The sequence below is a fragment of the Tursiops truncatus genome, chromosome 2 (genome assembly GCF_011762595.2).
Source record: "Tursiops truncatus isolate mTurTru1 chromosome 2, mTurTru1.mat.Y, whole genome shotgun sequence".
Taxonomy (NCBI): domain Eukaryota; kingdom Metazoa; phylum Chordata; class Mammalia; order Artiodactyla; family Delphinidae; genus Tursiops; species Tursiops truncatus.
Genome location: NC_047035.1, coordinates 5091206 through 5109972, shown reverse-complemented (window position 1 = coordinate 5109972; position 18767 = coordinate 5091206). Strand labels below are relative to the sequence as shown.

At 50.3% G+C, this 18767-nt stretch overlaps 1 protein-coding gene and 1 non-coding gene across 8 annotated transcripts in view; both read right to left on the bottom strand.

The window, feature by feature from the left end:
* The window catches only part of DEGS2 (delta 4-desaturase, sphingolipid 2), a 74785-nt gene that overhangs the window by 24175 nt on the left and 31843 nt on the right, over window positions 1–18767 (bottom strand). The window lies entirely within an intron of this gene.
* On the bottom strand, window positions 3370–3442 carry TRNAG-CCC (transfer RNA glycine (anticodon CCC)). Its single transcript has one exon. It is a non-coding gene; the product is annotated as a tRNA-Gly (tRNA).

The following is an 18767-nucleotide window of genomic DNA, read 5'->3' as shown; positions in this document are numbered from 1 at the left end:
CTGGCACAGGAGATGACCTTAATAACAATTTGCTAAATGAAAGAATGAATGGGGACTTCCCTAGTGGCACAGTGGTTAAGACTACATGCTCCCAATGCAGGGGACCCGGGTTCGATCCCTGGTCAGGGAACTAGATCCCACATGCATGCCACAACTAAGAGTTTGCATGCCGCAACTAAGGAGCCCATGTGCTGCAACTAAGGAGCCTGCCTGCTACAACTAAGACCCGGTGCAACCAAATTAATTAAAAAATTTTAAAAGCCTACCAAAAAAAAAACAAGGAGGGACTTCCCTGGTGGCACGGTGGTTAAGAATCCATCTGCCAATGCAGGGAACATGGGTTCGAGTCCTGGTCTGGGAAGATCTCACATGCCGTGGAGCAACTAAGCCCATGCACCACAACTACTGGGCCTGCGCCGTAGAGCCCGCGAGCCACAACTACTGAAGCCCGTGCACCTAGAGCCCATGCTCCACAACAAGAGAAGCCACCGCAATGAGAAGCCCACGCGCTGCAAAAAACAACAGCCCCTGCTCAACGCAACTAGAGAAAGCCCACACGCAGCAACAAAGACCCAGCGCAGCCTAAAATAAATAAATAATTAAAAAAAAAAAAAAGAATGAATGAGTCACATCAAACAAGTAATAACTGAGGATTTCCCCAGAACAAAGGAAAGACACGAGTCTTCAGACTGAAAAGTGTGTTGTCAAGATGAAAACTTGGTTCAGCCAGTTTGGAAAACTCTGCAGCAAAATCTGCGAAGCTCCACAGCCAACCACCTCATGATGCAGGACTTTCACAGCAGGGCGCATCTTGCAGAGAAATGAAAATAGACGTTCGCCAAAGACACGGGCAGGGATGTTCATAGCAGCTTTACTGGTAGGAGCCCTGTCCTGGAGACAACACCAACCTCCAACCACAGGAGAATGGACAGACGTCTCATGGCAAATCCACCTGCTTAAAGGTGTGCCACAATCAAACCGTGGCACCAAAACCTACACCGACGTGGTGTATCATCTGAGCTTTTAAAATTTACTGTATTTCTAATGCTTTGACATCTTGGGGCATTGCTGACCCTGAAGAGACTGTCCTCCAGGGCTGGCCAGTTCCTAGAGATGTAAATGCTTGGCCGGGGAGTGTGCCTTCCATAAGCAAACTCAGACCTATCTCCAGCCCACCACCTGACCTACCTGCTCTGTACGCAGGGCCAGTATTCCCCTGCCCAAATCACCCCAGGGCCAGGTACCAGACAACTCGACAGACAACCTGAATAAAATTATTCAAACTAACCAATGCTAAGCCTGTTGACCCTACCTCATCCTTCATGGAAACCACAATAAAGGCTCCTGCCCTGCTTCCCCCTCACACCCTGGGCTCCTGACCCTTGTGCTTCCCCGTATGACCCTGGTGGCACTGCCTCTGCTCTTGGGAACCATGCAGGACAAACTGTCTTGTCCAGGGCAGTGGCCTCCTGATCTCTTGGCCTCACCACACCTGAATAATAATAAAACCTGCATTTTAAAACAATTGGTGCAGCGAGCAGGGTGTTTTGGCCTCAGACTAAAAGGATATGCTCTTGGCATACTAACTGGTCCCACCAGGTGGCAGTGGTAGCCTGGGAGGGTGGCGCCACCTGCTGGCAACACTTGTGCTTGGTGCCACTGCCGCTGGGGACTGGCGGACGTGGCCACAATTCCTGGAGTTCTGGTCTGAGCCATTACTTGCCGAGATTCCAGGAGGACGTTCCCAGGGTCCCCCTTTTTCTTGGTTGACCAGCTAAGTTTACAAAGGCCCCTCCGAAGGGAAGGAGGTGTGACTTCCCGCTAAGAGCTGTGGCCGGGCCTGACCGGGCAGCACCGATACGTGTGCACAAACTGAGCTGCCGTGAAAGGTGCCCTGCCTTTCAGCCCGGCCCGTGGGGCAGAGTCGTGCTCTTCAGAGCCACACTGCCAGGGCGCCCACCCCAGGGACTGTGGCACCCTGCAGGTCCTGGGGGAAGGGCCATCGTCGTTGTGTTGTTTGCCTTGCTGCAGTCCCATTTTCCCTCCACCCAGAGGAATAGGAGGGAGCACACTGGTGGAGACCTGCGGTGGGGTGGGGGGGGGGGGCAAAAGATGCGTCCCAGGTAGTGGCTGCTACCTAGAGGCTGACAACTGGGCTCCTTGTCCCTGCCCCTTTTTTGCTTATCGGCCCAAGACAGAAACTAAAAACCACAGAATCAAGCAGCTAAACGCCTCAAACAGAAAAGAAGAGAAAAAAAAAAAGAAAAGAAAAGAAAAAGAAAAAAAGCGGGGTAGGGGAAAAGAGAAAAAAAGGAAGAATAAAGAAAACCCTAGATACAGGGGGAGAAAGCAAAAGGTGAATAAATAAATTACATATCTTATAAATATATAAATATATTTATAAAATATATAACAAATAAATTTTACATATCGTATTTTTACATATAGTATTTTTAGTATATTTTACATATAGTATTTACATATAGTATTTTTAAATATTTTAAATATATTTATAAAATATATAATAAATTTTACATATATACATAAATTAAAGGTCCATAGTTTGACCCAACTGGAGATCCAAAATTTAGACACTAACAATTTATACAATAAATTATATGTATATCAATACATAACTGTACATAACAAAAATACCACAGAATTTATACAACAAAAAAAATTAAAAAGCACCAGTTGGCTTTTGTGCTTCTATAACATAGGTTCTAAATTAGCTTTAGTATTTGCTGACGTCACCCACTGACAAAACTTCATGGGGCTTAATCAATACTGGGGCTCAAATGATTGTCATACCTGGGGATCCCACCAAATTTGAACACTGTGGCCCCTATAATCTTAGGGAAGAAACTGAATATAAAGTAGAGAGGAAATAGATAATACTTCACTTTAATAGTAGCCTTGCCTAAATTTCCCATAGTCATAGTACTTTTGCCCTAAAATATCTCATATTGAGCAAAGACGCTCTAATGCTATGAATAATAAAATTAAAGTCTTTGGCATCTACAAATTGACCTGATAAAATGGGACCCCACAGACCCCCAATTAAAATAGTTAATATGACCCAACGTAAGTTAAAACAGGGCCGTCAGGGAGTAAAACTTTTATATAAAACCTAATTAACAAAGGGTGAATATCCCCACTGCTTCCATTTAACGACCCAACTTTGTCTATTCTGAAACCTGGGAAAAGAAAGGGTTCCTCCTGGTGGATTCACAACAGTAAAGCTGTGGTTCATGCATTAAGGCCCCTGACCCAATACCCAATTTTTTAAAGAATATTTATTTATTTGGCTGTGCTGGGTCGTCGTCGCGGCACGTGGGAACTTCACTGCAGCATGCATGCAGGATCTAGTTCCCTGACCAGGGATCGAACCTGGGCCCCCTGCATTGGGAGCGCAGAGTCTTAGCCACTGGACCATCAGGGAAGTCCCTCCGATATTATTAAAATCACTCCCTCCACCCAATCAAGACCAGTATTTATTTTGCTCTTACAGATTTGGCTAATATGCTCTGTTCAGTGCCTATATCAACAGTCTTTCTGCCAGTTTGCCTTCAACTCTAAAGGGACACACACACCTTTTGCAGGCTACCCACGGGGACTTCGACAGCTTTGCCATCACCTCTACATGAGAACACCCACTCCCCAGGGCCTTCCCCTACTACACCCTCCAGCTTCCCAGCAGGACCACGATGACTGCCCCTTCCCCTTGGTTACGCACACCACCACTCACCCTCACATAGACTTTACCCGACGGTCACCTCATGCCCCCAGCAACTGCCCCCCAAAACACACCAAGATAATATTGTAGAAAAACAGCCAACAGCAGCAAATCATATGTATCTCTTATATTAATATTTTTAACACACTCTAGGACTCCACAGAGATATTGTTAGAGACCCTGGAAATTTCAGGTCTGTTTTCTTGGGTAATGCCATATAGATGAGAACCTTCGGTATAGACCAGCCTAGAAGGACCCCTAATACTTGCCCCTGTGTCCTTCCTATTCTCACAATAGAAACTTATGGCCTACTCTCTAACATCCTCCTCTATCATCTCCCCACAAGGGTTCCTTAAAATTATGTCCAAGCAGCGCAAGGCCAATTACATTCATCATACCTATTCATTCTCTGTAATTCGAATGCGCTGACATCTTGAAGCCTTGCTGACATTGAAGAGGCTACCCACCTCCCAGGGCTAGCCACATCCTAGAGAGAATACACGGGGAGTGTGCTTTCCACACGCAAATTAACCAATCCCAAGCCCATGAGCCGCAATACTAAAGAATAACGAAGTAAAGATTTCAGGACTTACTGTGAGACAAGATGTCCACGTGAAAGAACAGACGCGCAGACCCACAGGACAGAACAGAAAGCCCAGAAACAGACCCCACACAAATGTGCTCAGCTGATCTTTGACAACGGAGCAAAGGCATTCCATGGAGAAAAGAGTCTCTTCAGCAAAGTTCTAGAACCACCGGACGCCCACATGCAAAAGAACAAATGAACCTAGACACAGACCTCACACAAAAAATTAACTCAAGATGGATCACAGACCTAACTGTGAAGTGCAAAATGATAAAACTTCTTCAAGAAAACAGGACGCTCAGGTTCGCCCAGGCCTTCGCAGATGGGTGCGCCGGCAACTGCTGGGCAGCGACACTGAGGCAGAGGAGGGGGAGGGGGGAAGGAGATCCCAGCTTCGGGGGACGGCAACGCCCTTAACCCCCCTGCGGGCCCGGCCCTGGCCGCCCCTGTGAAACGAGGGCCCTGGGGGTCCCTCTCACCCCACTGGCCCAAGGGCGCCACCTCTAGGCCAAGGCCCGCTAAACGGCCTCCTGTGACCGCGTGCTGAGCCAGGGCTTGGGCCGCGCGGAGGGGGCCCAGAAGCCGGCCTTGGGAAAGGGCATCTTGGATTACGCGGCGGGAGCGATGCCCTCTGCCCCCCAGTGCCGGGACGCCAGCTCTCAGCCATCTCGGTGGAGATGGGCCCGGCCATCACGCTCTGGTGGCTGGGCGCCTGCTGGGAGTACCACTCCCTTCGGGGACTCCCACACCACAGTCAGCAAGGTCATAGTGGGGTGTCGGGTCCCTGCCACGTGCTGCCCTCAGAGGGCTCGTCTGCAGTCCTGGCGGCTGCTTTCTGTAGCGTTACACGGCTCCTGCTGCTGGAAGCGTCCCATTCTGGCCCCGGGGATGCTCATAGCTGACTGTAAAGCGTCTGGCACTCATTGGTCGGGGAGGTCCTCTGAAGAATCTGGATTCAGGCTGCCTTGGGGGTGCCACGATGCGCCACCACCCGGGACTTCAGGGTTGGCTCCGCGGGTCGCCCAGGCCGGAGGCATGTTGTTCCCAGGAGCATAGAGGGTGCTTGCATGTGGAGTGCAGAGTACGCCTTGCTCCCGTGGTTGATGAATACCCTTTGCAGGTGAGATAGGAGCATCCCAGGTGCGGGGAGAGTTTAATCCAGGCTGTTCGCTAGGCCTGGGCACACTGGGTAGGGCAGGGCGTTTGAAACAGGGCAGGGCAGGGCTGTGACCTTCCCACCCACACTCATTGCTCTTGCTGCCTACTTCGCCTGTAACTGTAGTGTGAAGGCTGGGAAGAAGGCTGCTGGGATGGCTGGCTCCACTGGACTGGAAGAAAGAGGGAACCGGAGCAGCCAGGAGCCCCAGAAGAGGAGAAAGGGAGGTGAGGCCGATTCGACACCAGCTGTGTCAGGCTTCGAAGGATGAACCCACGAGGGCATCGGGCCACACGGCGACATTTTCATCCCTCCTCGCCAGCCGTTCCTGGCTCCCCAAGACTCAACCACGGAAGGTACAGAAAGGTGTGTGACAAGAAACTCATGGCTTTTAATCCTGGCAGGAAGGACAAGGAAAACCAAGGATAAAGATTTGATCAAGTTTTACTATTCTCCCCCTGGAGATGGGGGAGGGGGAATCAGTCATATTTAATAAACATCTCTCTCCTCAAAAAAAAAAAAAAGAAAACATAGGATGGACTTCCCTGATGCTGCAGTGGTTAAGAGTCTGCCTGCCACTGCAGGGGACACGGTTCGAGCCCTGGTCCGGGAAGATCCCACATGCCGCAGAGCAACTAAGTCTGTGCGCCACAACTACTGAACTTGTGCTGTAGAGCCCGTGCTCCGCAACAAGAAGCCACCGCAATGAGAAGCCTGTGCCCCACAATGAAGAACGGCCCCCGCTCTCTGCAACTAAAGAAAGCCCACGCGCAGCAACAAAGACCCAACACAGCCAAAAAATTCATTCATTCATTCATTCATTTTTTAATAAAAGAAAACAGGAGAAAAATCTACAGGACTTCGGGTTTGGTGATGAGTTTTTAAATGCAACAGCAATAGTACAATCCATGAAAGAGAAAAAAAATTATAGTTTCCACTTTATTAAAATTTAAAATGTTTGCTCTGTGACAGACACTGTTGTTAAAAGAATGAACAGACAAGTCACAGAGGAGGAAAAAATATTTGCAAAACACGTATCTGATAAAGGACTTGTATCCAAAACATGCAAACTACTACAAAAAGTCAACAATAAGAAAACAAATAACCCAATTAACAAATGGGTAAAAGATCTGAACAGATACCTCACCATAGAAGATATACGGGTAGCAAATAGCTTATGGAAAGACGCTCAACATCATGCCGAGCAAATTAAACAATAATGAGATACGACTGCACACCTATCAGAATGGCTAAACTCCAGAGCACGGACCCCACGAATACTGTCAAGGATGTGGGGCGACAGGAACTGGGCTGCATCCATACAATGGAATATTATTCAGAGATAAAAAGAAATGAACTAAAAAAAAAAAAAAAGAAATGAACTAATAATTCACGGAAAGATGTGGATGACTCTTCAATGCACACTGGTAAGTGAAAGAAGCCAGTCTGAAAATACTGTGCGACTCCAATTATAGAATATTCTGGAAAAGGCAAAACTATTGTGAATACAAACAGAACAGTAGTTGCCAGAGCGCTGAGGGTAGGGTTAGGGATTGATGGGGGTAGCAGGCAAAGCACAGGGGAATTTTTAAGGAGGTGAAATTATTGTGTAATAGTGACTATAAGACATTAGCAATTGTCAAAACTCGTAGAACTTTATATCACAGAGAGTGAATCTTAATGCATGCAAAAAGCCATTTAGGAGGTACGCATCCCAGGATGCAATGCAGAATATGACAAAAGAATCTAATTGTCTTAAAAATGGGTGAAACAACCTCACTGAAGGGCCTGGAGGAATAAGGTGCTGACCTAAGTAACACTGGAAATGTGTACAGACTGCAAGACTAAAGGCAAAAGAACTGTACTCTAGTTGAGAAAGTTGTTTCCTGTGGGGACATGTGTTAACAATTTTAGAACCACTCTACAAGTATCCTGGAATTGAACAATTAAGTAAATAAATGGCAGACGGTAAGAGCCAGGTTTCTTGCTGTTGGAGTGGGATGTTAGGATAAGCAACGGCGAGAGGCTGACATGTTCCAGGCAGTAATGGATTAGGGTTGGAGACGTCAACGTAAATTTATGTTTAGCTTAACATATACACAATGGTTACATGTTGAAATAGTAATAGATTGCCTTGCTTTGTTAGCTCTGAGCACCTAGAAACAAGGACATCCCAGTAGCTATGATCACATGTGATCTTCATTTCTAATACCCTTCTCCAGTGAAGAACCCAGGCTCCTTGGAGAAATGGCAGATGGTACGACTAGGGCTAGAAATATACAAGATGAGCCTGGAGCATCCTGTAATGGCTGAAAGTAAGGAAGCGCTCAACACACACGCACACACACACACACGCACACACACAGAGTGACGAGGGCATGACAAAGAGACCCAGGAGCCAACCACAAGAGTTCCCAATAGCCAAAGCTAGGACAATTTGAGCAATAAAATAAAGTAGCATTGAATCATCAGAGAAATGCAAATCAAAACGACATGAGGTACCAACTCACACCGGTCAGAATGGCCATCATTAAAAAGTCTGCAGGGCTTCCCTGGTGGTACAGTGGTTAAGAGTCTGCCTGCCAATGCAGGGCACACGGGTTCGTGCCCCAGTCCGGGAAGATCCCACATGCCGCGGGGCGGCTGGGCCCGTGAGCCATTGCCCGTGAGCCATGGCCGTGGAGCCTGCGCGTCCGGAGCCTGTGCTTCGCAACGGGAGAGGCCACAACAGTGAGAGGCCCGCATACCGCAAAAAAAAAAAAAAAAAAAAAAAAAGCCTACAAATGACAAATGCTGGAGAGGGTGTGGAGAAAAGGGAACCCTCCTACACTGTTGGCGGGAACGTAATTGGTGCAGCCACTATGGAGAACAGTAACGAAGTTCCCTAAAAAACTAAAAATGGAGTTGCCGTATGATCCTGCAATCCCACTCCTGGGCATGTATCTGGAGAAAACTCTAATTCGAAAAGATACACGCACCTCACTGTTTATACCAGCACTATTTACAATAGCCAGGACATGGAAGCAACGTAGCTGTCCATCGACAGAGGAATGGATAAAGATGTGGTACATATATACAATGGAATATTACTCAGCCATAAAAAAAGAATGAAATAGGACTTCCCTGGTGGAGCAGTGGTTAAGAATCTGCCTGCCAATGCAGGGGACACGGGTTCAAGCCCTGGTCCAGGAAGATCCCACATGCCACGGAGCAACTAAGCCCGTGTGCCACAACTACTGAGCCTGCACTCTAGAGCCCACGAGCCACAACTACTGAGCCCACATGCCACAACTACTGAAGCCCACACGCCTAGAGCCCGTGCTCCGCAACGAGAAGCCACCGCAATGAGAAGCCCGCGCACAGCAACAAAGAGTAGCCCCTGCTCGCCGCAACTAGAGAAAGCCCGCACGCAGCAATGAAGGCCCAACGTAGCCAAAACTAAATAAATTTTTTAAAAAAGAATGAAATAATGCCATTTGCAGCAACACGGATGGGCCTAGAGATTATCATACTACGTGAAGTCAGACAGAGAAAGACAAATACCATATGATATCCCTTATATGTGGAATCTAAACTATGACACAAATGAACTTATTTATGACACAGAAACAGACTCACAGACATGGAATATAAACTTATGGTTACCAAAGGGGAAAGGTGGGGAGAAATTTGGGATTAGCAGATAGAAGCTACTAGATATAAAATAGATAAACAACAAGGTTCTACTGTTTAGCACAGGGAACTATAATCAATATCCTGTAATAAACCATTATGGAAAAGAATCTGGAAAGAATAAAGAGAGATATATATATGTATATTTCGGAGATATATATATATATATAATTGAATCACTTTGCTGTGCACCAGAAACTAACACAACATTGTAAATCAACTATGGAAGGAAGGAAGGGAGGAAGGAAGGGAGGACTGAGACTTCCCTGGCGGTCCAGTGGTTAAGACTTCACCTTCCAGTGCAGGGGATGTGGCTTCGATCCCTGATTGGGGAGCTAAGATCCCACATGCCTCGCAGCCAAAAAACCAAAACATAAAACAGAAGCAAGATTGTAACAAACTCAATAAAGACTTTAAAAATGGTCCACATCCAAAAAAAATCTTAAAAAAAGAAGAAAGAAAGAAAATGGCATTGGATTATAGCCCAAAGCATTAAACAAATACCCATGAGGCCATATTGATATAAATGACTGAGTAAATAACTAAATGGAGAAGAGACAAGCCTCCCGTGCAGAAGAATTCCGAGAGATTTAGGTTCACACCCCACCCTCAAGGACAACTCCCCACTCCTCAAGTGTGGGCTGCACCATGACTTCCTTCCTTCCGAAGACGACAGTATAGGCAATTCCCTGGCAGTCCAGTGGTTAGGACTCAGTGCTTTCACTGCTGAGGACCAGGATTCAATCCCTGGTCAGGGAACTAAGAGAGAACAAGCCGCGCTGTGCGCGGCCAAGAAAAAAAAACAAAGCAAAACAAAAAAAACCCCGAAGAGGACAGTATGGAAGGGGAGGGGGAAGAGTCACTTCATGGAGGAGAAACCCGACAAGCACATCTCAGCCAGGTGACCCAGGGCAACATCAACAGTGATGAATCTCGTTGATAGTATGTGGCCTTGATATGAAGAAAGGACACTTCACCTCTGTGGTCTTCCTCCCAAACCCGTCACTCAAGTCTAATCACGAGAAACAGTCAGAAAAATCCCAGCTGAGGAACATTATACAAAACACCTGGAGGTACTTAAAACTGCCGATACCATCAGAAACAAGGAAAGCCTGAGCAAGTGTCACGGCCAGGAGGCGCCGGAAGAGACCTGACAACTGAATGTAATGTGCTGTCCTGGAAGGAAGTTTGGAACAGAAAAAGGACATCAGGGAAAAGCTGAGGAAATCTGAACAATGTATGGATTCTAGTTGGTAATAATGTATTGACATCAATCCGTGTTCACTAATTGTAGCGAATCTACCATACTAATGAGCATGAGTATAGAGAACTCTCTGGACTATCTTCCCAGTAACTGTAAATCTAAAACTGTTCTAAAATTTCAGACGTTTACTTTAAAAATATACACGAAGGCACGCAGACTATGTTTCCACTTACGTGAAGTTCAAGAATAGGCAAAACTAATCCATGGTGTTAGTGGTCAGAATCGTGGTTTCCTTTGCGGGTGAAAGGGAGCCCACCAGGGGCTGGAAGTGAGTGGTCTGCATCCGGACTGGGGTGGTGGTTACACAGGTGTAGACAATTGTGAAAATTCACGGAGCTGTATTCCTAAAATGTGTGCATTTAATAGGTTACATTTTTAAAAATTGGAGTAGAGTTGCTTTACAACGTTGTGTTAGTTTCTGCTGTGCAGCAAAGTGAATCAGCTACACGTATACATGTATCCCCTCTTTTTTGGATTTCCTTCCCATTTAGGTCACCACAGAGCTTTGAGTAGAGTTCCCTGAGCTATACAGCAGGTTCTCATTAGTTACCTGTTTTATACATAGTGGTGTATATATGTCAATCCCCATCTCCCAATTCGTCCCATGCCCCCAATACATGTTACAATTTAATTAAACAATGAACACAGGAACTTTCCTGGTGGCGCAGTGGTTAAGAATCCGCCTGCCAATGCAGGGAACATGGGTTCAAGCCCTGGACCGGCAAGATCCCACATGCCGCGGAGCAACTAAGCCCGTGCGCCCCAACTACTGAGCCTGCACTCTAGAGCCCACGAGCCACAATTACTGAGCCCGCGTGCCATAACTACTGAAGCCCGCACGCCTAGAGCCTGTGCTCCGCAGCAAGAGAAGCCACCACGATGAGAAGCCCACGGACCGCAATGAAGAGTAGCCCCCGCTCGCCGCCACTTGAAAAAGCCTGCGGACAGCAATGAAGACCCGAGGCAGCCAAAAATAAATTAATTAATTTTTAAAACAATGAACACAAAAGGAAACAATAACAGCAAAAATGCCTGACATCACCATCTACAAACACGGTCGAGAAATTTCTGAATACCTGCAATGAAGAGAAAAATGCCAAAAGCTCCCAAGAAGAGACAGAAAAGAAACAACCTGTAAAAAAACACGAGTCAGCCTGGCCACAGACTCCTCAGCAATGCTGTGCACAGGAAGCCCTGGAGCCGGCTGCCAGGTCCACCCCTCCTGCCTCTCTCCCACCTTGGCGCCCCCAGCCCACCCAGTACGCCCAGACCAGGCCAGCTCTGCCCTCGTAGCTAAGTCTGAGCAGCTTCTCCAGCTGCACCCCACAATGCCCCCACCCCCTCCCTGTGTCCCCAAATCTCTTACCTTGCACGCCTTCCCCATCTCTCTCCAAATCCTTCATGCCCAGCCCAAGTGCCACCTCCTCCAGAAGCGTCCCAGACCTGTGAGCCTGAACGAGAGGCTCATCTCTCTTCCACCCTCTCCCCTCAGCACTGGTCGCTATATAATACGGAAGAACCTTTGTATTCTATTACAAGTTAATCACTAAAGGGATGTTGCCTATAAACCTCAATTATACACAATGGCCCGTCTCTGGGGACCCTGCCTCCCAGGTAATGAGTGTTAAGCTAAAATACTTTTGTTTAGCTCATAGGAAACCTCCTGACCGGGTCCGTCTGTGAACGGCTGCGGGAAGGAAGAAAGGAACACATCCCCTCCAGAGGCTGGCGGAAACCAGGACTTTACCCTGTCCCCTTTCAGTGTAAAAGCAGCCTGAATTCTAGCTCAGGGAAGATGGTTCTTTGGGACATCCAGTCCACCACCTTCTCAGTGTGATGGCTTTCTGAAGAAAGTCGCTATTTCTTGCCCCAGCACCTTGTCTCTCCATTTATTGGCCTGTCCTACAGCAAAGCAGTAACATCTGTCTGTGTGATCTCTGTCTTCCCAGTTCTGCCCAAGGGGCAGTGCAGCCTCTAGACACAGATAGACCCAACTGGGATGGCAGCTCTGCCTCTCACCTGCCAGGTGACCTTGGGCAAGCTTCACATCCCAGCCTCGGTTTCCCCACCTGTAAAGTGGGGATAGCTACTCCACTTCCCAGGGTGGTTGGATGTAAGTGGAAGCCTGTGTAGGAAGCACCCAAGACCTCGCCTGGCACCTCGTAGGCCCTCAAATGAAGGCAGTTATCCGCTGGGAGAACCAGCTGATCACGGGATTGATGGACGCCTCCTCCGTGGGGCCCTTGGCACTCCGGGCGGGGAGCCAGGCCCTGAGCACTCTTGTTGAGATTTAATTCATGACCTTCTTTGATTAAGTCATTTCAAACATGTGGCTTAAGGATAAAATTAAAACCAGTTGGAGAAGTCCGCCCTGATTTGGCGGGGGGAGGGTTCCAACCACAGACAAACGAACCCAGTCAGGTGTGGATGGATGTTTGGGGCATGGGATGCGGTGCCAGTCCCACGGGCCCGAAGTCAGGCCCTGCCCCAGGCCACGCCGGCGCCTCCCCTGGGCCAACAGTAAACTGGGCCCTCCCCCTCCCGTGTGACTGTGGCAGAAACAGGTTCAGCAGAGACCGGAGCTTCTGCCCAGGACTGCCTGGCTTGTGCGTGTTCCAAATCAAAGCTCTGGAAGGCCCTTGGTCTCCAGGGCCAGATCCCCAGCCCAGGCCCAGGTGTGACAGTGTGACAGCCAGGCGCAGGGGCAGCCTAGGGCTGGCACGCTGCACACTCAGTCCTCTCCTGCCTCCGTCCACGCCTGTCTGTGGATCCTGGCAAGGTGTCTCCGCAGGGCCCACTCTGGACCTGGCAGCCTGCTGAGAAGCGTTCTGAAGCTCAGATCTTATTCAGGGTGTGAGGCCTCTAGGTGCCTTTGAAGCAGGAGGGGGGCGGACAGGGCACAACCTCTGAAAGAATGACACAGCCCTCGAGGACAGGACATAAACTGGTTAGAACCAGCTAGCTCCAAGAGAGCGGAAGATTCGACTTCCAGTGGACCCTGAGCCTCATTATACGCTCATTGTACTACATTAGCATAAGCTAAGTGACACACCCACCAGCAGCATGACAGTCCCCAGGCCGACCATAAAAGGCCAAAAAGTGGGCGGCGGCCCAGTGCCTGGAAATCTCGGCCCTTTCTCCAAAATAGTTGGAATAATCCTCCCATTCATTACCCAGCTCATAAAAACTAACCACCCCATATTTCGGGGCCTCTCGCCTCTGAGACAGCCCCAAACCTGTCTGTGGAGTGTGTTTCTCCCAAGGCCGGTCTTGCCTTTTGAGATGGACCGCATTCTGTCTATAATGTGTATCTCTCTAAATAGATCCACTTCTTACCTATCACTTAGTCTCTCACTGAATTCTTTCTGTGATGAGACATAAAGAACCTGAGCTTCGGACTTCCCTTGTGGCGCAGTGTTTAAGAATTCTCTAGCCATGGGCTTCCCTGGTGGTGCAGTGGTTAAGAATCCGCCTGCCAGTGCAGGGGACACGGGTTCGATCCCTGGTCCAGGAAGATCCCACATGCCGTGGAGCAACTAAGTCTGTGCGCCACAACTACTGAGCCTGCGCTCTAGAGCCCACGAGCCACAACTACTGAAGCCCGCGCGCCAAGATCCCGTGCTCTGCAACAAGAGAAGCCACCGCAATGAGTAGCCCCCGCTCACCGCAACTAGAGAAAGCCCACACGCAGCAACGAAGACCCGACCCAGCCAAAAATAAATAAATTAAATAAATAAAAGAACCTGAGCTTCATTAAGTCCTGAGACCAGGTGTGTGATTTTAATTAAAAGACAGTGGGTTCAGGGCTTCCCTGGTGGCGCAGTGGTTGAGGGTCCGCCTGCCGATGCAGGGGACACGGGTTCGTGCCCCGGTCTGGGAGGATCCCACGTGCCGCGGACCGGCTGGGCCCGTGGGCCATGGCCGCTGAGCCTGCGCGTCTGGGGTCTGTGCTCCGCGGCAGGAGAGGCCACAACAGTGAGAGGCCCGTGTACCGCCAAAAAAAAAAAAAAAGACAGTGGGTTCAAGTCCCAGTCCAGGTTTCGGCTGCATTCAAATCCCATCTGAGCTGTGCGCTTCACCTTCACTGCCGGCGCCACCCAGTGGGACCACCTTCTGAGCTGGGCCTGGAGTTGGGAGTTGAAATGCTTCCTCCCCACACCCAACACACACACCCACAGACTGTAGAAGACAGTGTCAACCAGTCAGGCCCCCTGGGGGCTCTGCTGGGGCTAGGATCACCTGCGCCATAGTGGCTTTCAAGAGAACTCCCCAGAATTCACCAGAGTGGGGGTAATGGTGGCATTGCAGGCAGAGTGACTGGGCCCCCATGTGTTCAGGTAGACCAAAAGCCCCGGGTGTGGGAGGGCCCTCTCCTTAAGGGTCTCTCCGGGGTCTGCTTTCAGCTCAACATGGTTGCATTTTCAGGGGATAATCAGTGTTTGCGGCCCACACGAATCCAAAGAGCCCCCAAGGCCTCAGACATGTCCCTTGAGAGGGTCAAGGGGTGGCCCCAGGCCAGCCACTGGCCTCTGACTTCTCCCCTCCTTGGCTTTGCCCTCACTCTCAGGGCCTCTTCCTGAATCCCAAGGGGTAGGCAATACCCCATGCCCACACCCAGGGCCCCCCATCACCACCACCCAAGCAGCCCCGGCAATGTGTCATCAGCCGTGAAGAGTTTAGACATGGGCCACCTTGCACCTAGCAGCTGGGCTCACCCACAGTGCGGAAGATGGGATGGAAATGTGAAATGCCTGTTGGTGTGGCAGCAGGAAAGCCGGAAAAGGAGGCGAGGTTTTTATGCAAAACCTGTAAAAATAAAATGTATGTAGATTCATCACCAGAGATGTGTCTGCCTAAATACACCCACGCCACAGAGGATTCTGACCAACCTATTTATGTGCTACAAGTGTTCTCATGTATCGGCGTGTCCCTGTGTGGCTGGGTGAGTGCGTGTCTGTGAGTGCATCTGGGAGCCTGGCACCTTGCTCTGTGTGTGTGTGTGTGTGTGTGTGTGTGTGTGTGTGTGTCCTTGCACACGTGAATGCTCTGGAGGAGGCCTGGAAGGATGCTCCCCAAGAGGGGAGGGCAGGGCAGGGATTACTTCCGAGAGGAGGGGCTGTGGGACCAGGGCTGTTATTTTAATGCTTCTGTCCTGTTTGAGTTTTATAAGCTTAGATCATTAAAAGAATAAAAAATATCTACATGGACCAAAAAACGTTGCCTGCCATCAAGCCAGCAGCCACTGCAGCCGCCTCCCACGGTGCGCCCTGAGGGGAATTCAGGATGGAGAAAAACGGGATACTGACCCTAAGTAGTTAGGGTGCATATATAAGGAATAATTTCAATGAGCCCAGACTCTTGCATCTTTTTTTTTTGCATTGGGTCTTCTTTGCTGCACTTTCTCTAGTTGTGGCTCACGGGCTCTGGAGCACAGGTTCAGTAGTTGTGGCCCATGGGCTTACTTGCTCTGCGCCATGTGGGATCTTCCTAGACCAGGGCTCGAACCCATGTCCCCTGCATTGGCAGGCAGATTCTTAACCACTGGACCACCGGGGAAGTCCCTAGACTCTTTCCTCTTTCCATACATAGAAAGGCACTAGAATCATTAACTTGAGATGCCTGGTTTTTGTGATTAGCAGTAATCGTTTGATGTTCTACTACTTTTTTTTTTTCCCCAGCAAAAACTCCTATATACCCTGGCTCCTCACTTACCTCTTTGGAGCAGTTCCTCAAAGCTATCTGAGAGGCACTGAGCTCTCAAGTTACAGTCCTCGGTAAGGCCACCAAATAAAACATAATTCTCAATTTTTAGGTTTTGCATTTCTTTTTCAGTTGCCATCTAATTTAATGTTTTAAAATTAACAGACCTCTCTGGTCCAGCATCGTTCAGTCTCGCCCTCCTCCACCCCCAAGGCCAACCCGCGCCCCCTGCTGGCTGGAAGGTACACACGCGTCCCTAGCCCTCACTGGGTCACCTGGCCTGTGGCCTTTGCTGTTTTGCCTCTGAGAGTCCCACCCTCCCACCCCGAATCCCGGCCCACCGAGGCAGCCCAGCCCAGCCCCTGCCTTGAACTGCCCCCGCCCCGCTCCGCCCCGTCCCCACCCCGGGGCTCCCCGGCGTGCAGCCGGTGGGAACCGGGGCACTGATGGCCCGACGGCCCCCCATCCCACCCTCCCGCGAACAAGCGCCAGAGGTAAGAAGGCCCCAGAGGGGAGACTCGCAGGTCTAGCAGAGAGCTTGGTAGCGGGGAGGGGGGGCCGCAAGGAAGGGAGAAATTCGCTTTTGGAATCCTTCTTTTAACCCCTTTTCTGCCGGCCCATCTGTCTCCTATCTCGGGGAGGGGGGCAACAGGCCCCTCCCTGGGCCACGCTCAGGGCTCTCAGCTCTCCGGGCGCCAGCCACGCCCATGCGGGGACGGGGGTGGGGGGCGGGAGCGGGGAGGGAACAGCCACCCAGATGCCACAACCTTGGTGAGGGTGGGAAGCCCTGAAGCTGCGAGTTCGGGCCTCCAAGGAGAGGGAAGAGAGGGTTCCTGACCAGAGGGAGAAGAGGGAAGAGACTCCCAGCGGAGGGCACCACTGGGCAGAGGCCTGGCATTGGGAAGGAGCCCGCGGGCTGCGGCTGGAGAGGGCGATCACAGGGGCCTCGGGAGGGGCTCCAGCCGTTGCGGGGGAGAAGGGGCAGATGACAGGCGGCCACGAGAGAGACCATTAGAAGTCCTGTAAAACGGGGGCTCCCCCCACAGTCCCGTGGTTAAGACTTCCACTGCAGGAGGCGCCGGTTCATACCTAGTAAGGGAAGTTCCGCATGAAGCCAAAAGAAAAGGAAGGGATGGAGGGAGGGAGGGCGGGAGGAAGAAAGAAAGGAAAGAAAAAGAGTGAATCCTCCTTCAACATTTCTTCTTGGGCCCCTGCTCCTGGGGCCACCTCCATGGGGTCTGGATCAGGGACACCTCCACTTCTGCAAAGAGCAAAGGGGACTGTACCTGAGACCTTGAAGGAGACAAATGCAACCAGCAAGTCAGTCAGTGGCTGAACCAGGGGAGGTGGCCAAGCCTCCTGTTGGTCCTGCCAGAGAAGCTGAGTGTGCCCCCCATCGGTGGAGTGCAGGAATGGCCTGCTCCAGGAGATGAGAGTAGAGAGCATGCCTAATAGAGCCAAGACTAATCCTTGTGCTGATTTCATCACCTGTAGGCCTAGGGCCCTGGCTCATTCAACCCCACCTGCCTCCCTGGCATGGACTGCAGCTTTCAAACCCCATTCACTGATTCACTACACCCCACCCTCCATTCATCTATCTGCCACAGGGAGAGATTTGGAGAGATTTACCCAGGGGCCAACATAGGGTCACACAGAGGGTGAAAGGAAAGCCTAGAGCTCAGGTCCTGCACCTGCTCCAAAGGGAGTCTCCAAGGTTCACCAACACCACCCCAAGGAGGGTCTTGGACCAGCTTCAACAAGCCTTTCTCCTGGGGAATTCCCTGGCAGTCCAGTGGTTAGGACTCTGTGCTTCCACTGCAGGGGACCTGGGTTCGATCCCTGGTCAGGGAACTGAGGTCCCACAAGTCTTGGTGCAGGGAAAAAAAAAAACAAAGGAAATAAAAAACAAAACAAAAAAACAAGCCTCTCTCCTGAACACTTCTCTCAGCCAGCAGCCCATCGCTGGCCCCAGATCACTCTCCCACTGCTAAGCCTTTGTTCCAGCGGTTCCCTCTGCCTGGAATAACCTCACTTAGGCCTGGCCAAAGTCCCTGAGGCTTCAAAGGCCAAGTGCCTGGTGAAGCTTCCCCAGACCCCTCCCCGGAGCACGGCTCTCCTTGGCCTGGACAGGTTGGCTTATCTCTGGGTCTTCAGTGCCTACTCAGGGTACACAGTAGTCGCCTAATAGGTGCTGGCTGAGTGCTCATCCACTCCCTGAATAAACACTCAGCCTGCACTTGGAGCTTCAGTTTCCCATCTGTGTGAGGGAAGCTAGGAAGAGCAGACATGGCCTGTCCCTCCGGGAGGGACTTCAGAACCAACGAGAACCCACCCCCTAGGAGCCCCTGGATTAAGGCACCAGTCCAGAGATTTCAACCTGGGGGCTCTGGAGCAGGATGACGGAATGTTTTCTCCCCTCCAGACCAAGGCCAAGGCTTGCATGTCTCACCTCCTGGGTATCTACACACAGAGGAGGACAGCAGAGTCCTAGACACCAAGGCTAGACAAGAGCAGGCGCTTGACCTGGGTAGACCAGGGCGGGGCGGAGGGGTAGGGCCCAGTGACCCCAAGGGATGACAGAAGCCACCAGCTTGAGGTAACCTCAGGACGCTGCCAGGGCATTTATAAACAGCAAAGCCAAACCACAGATACC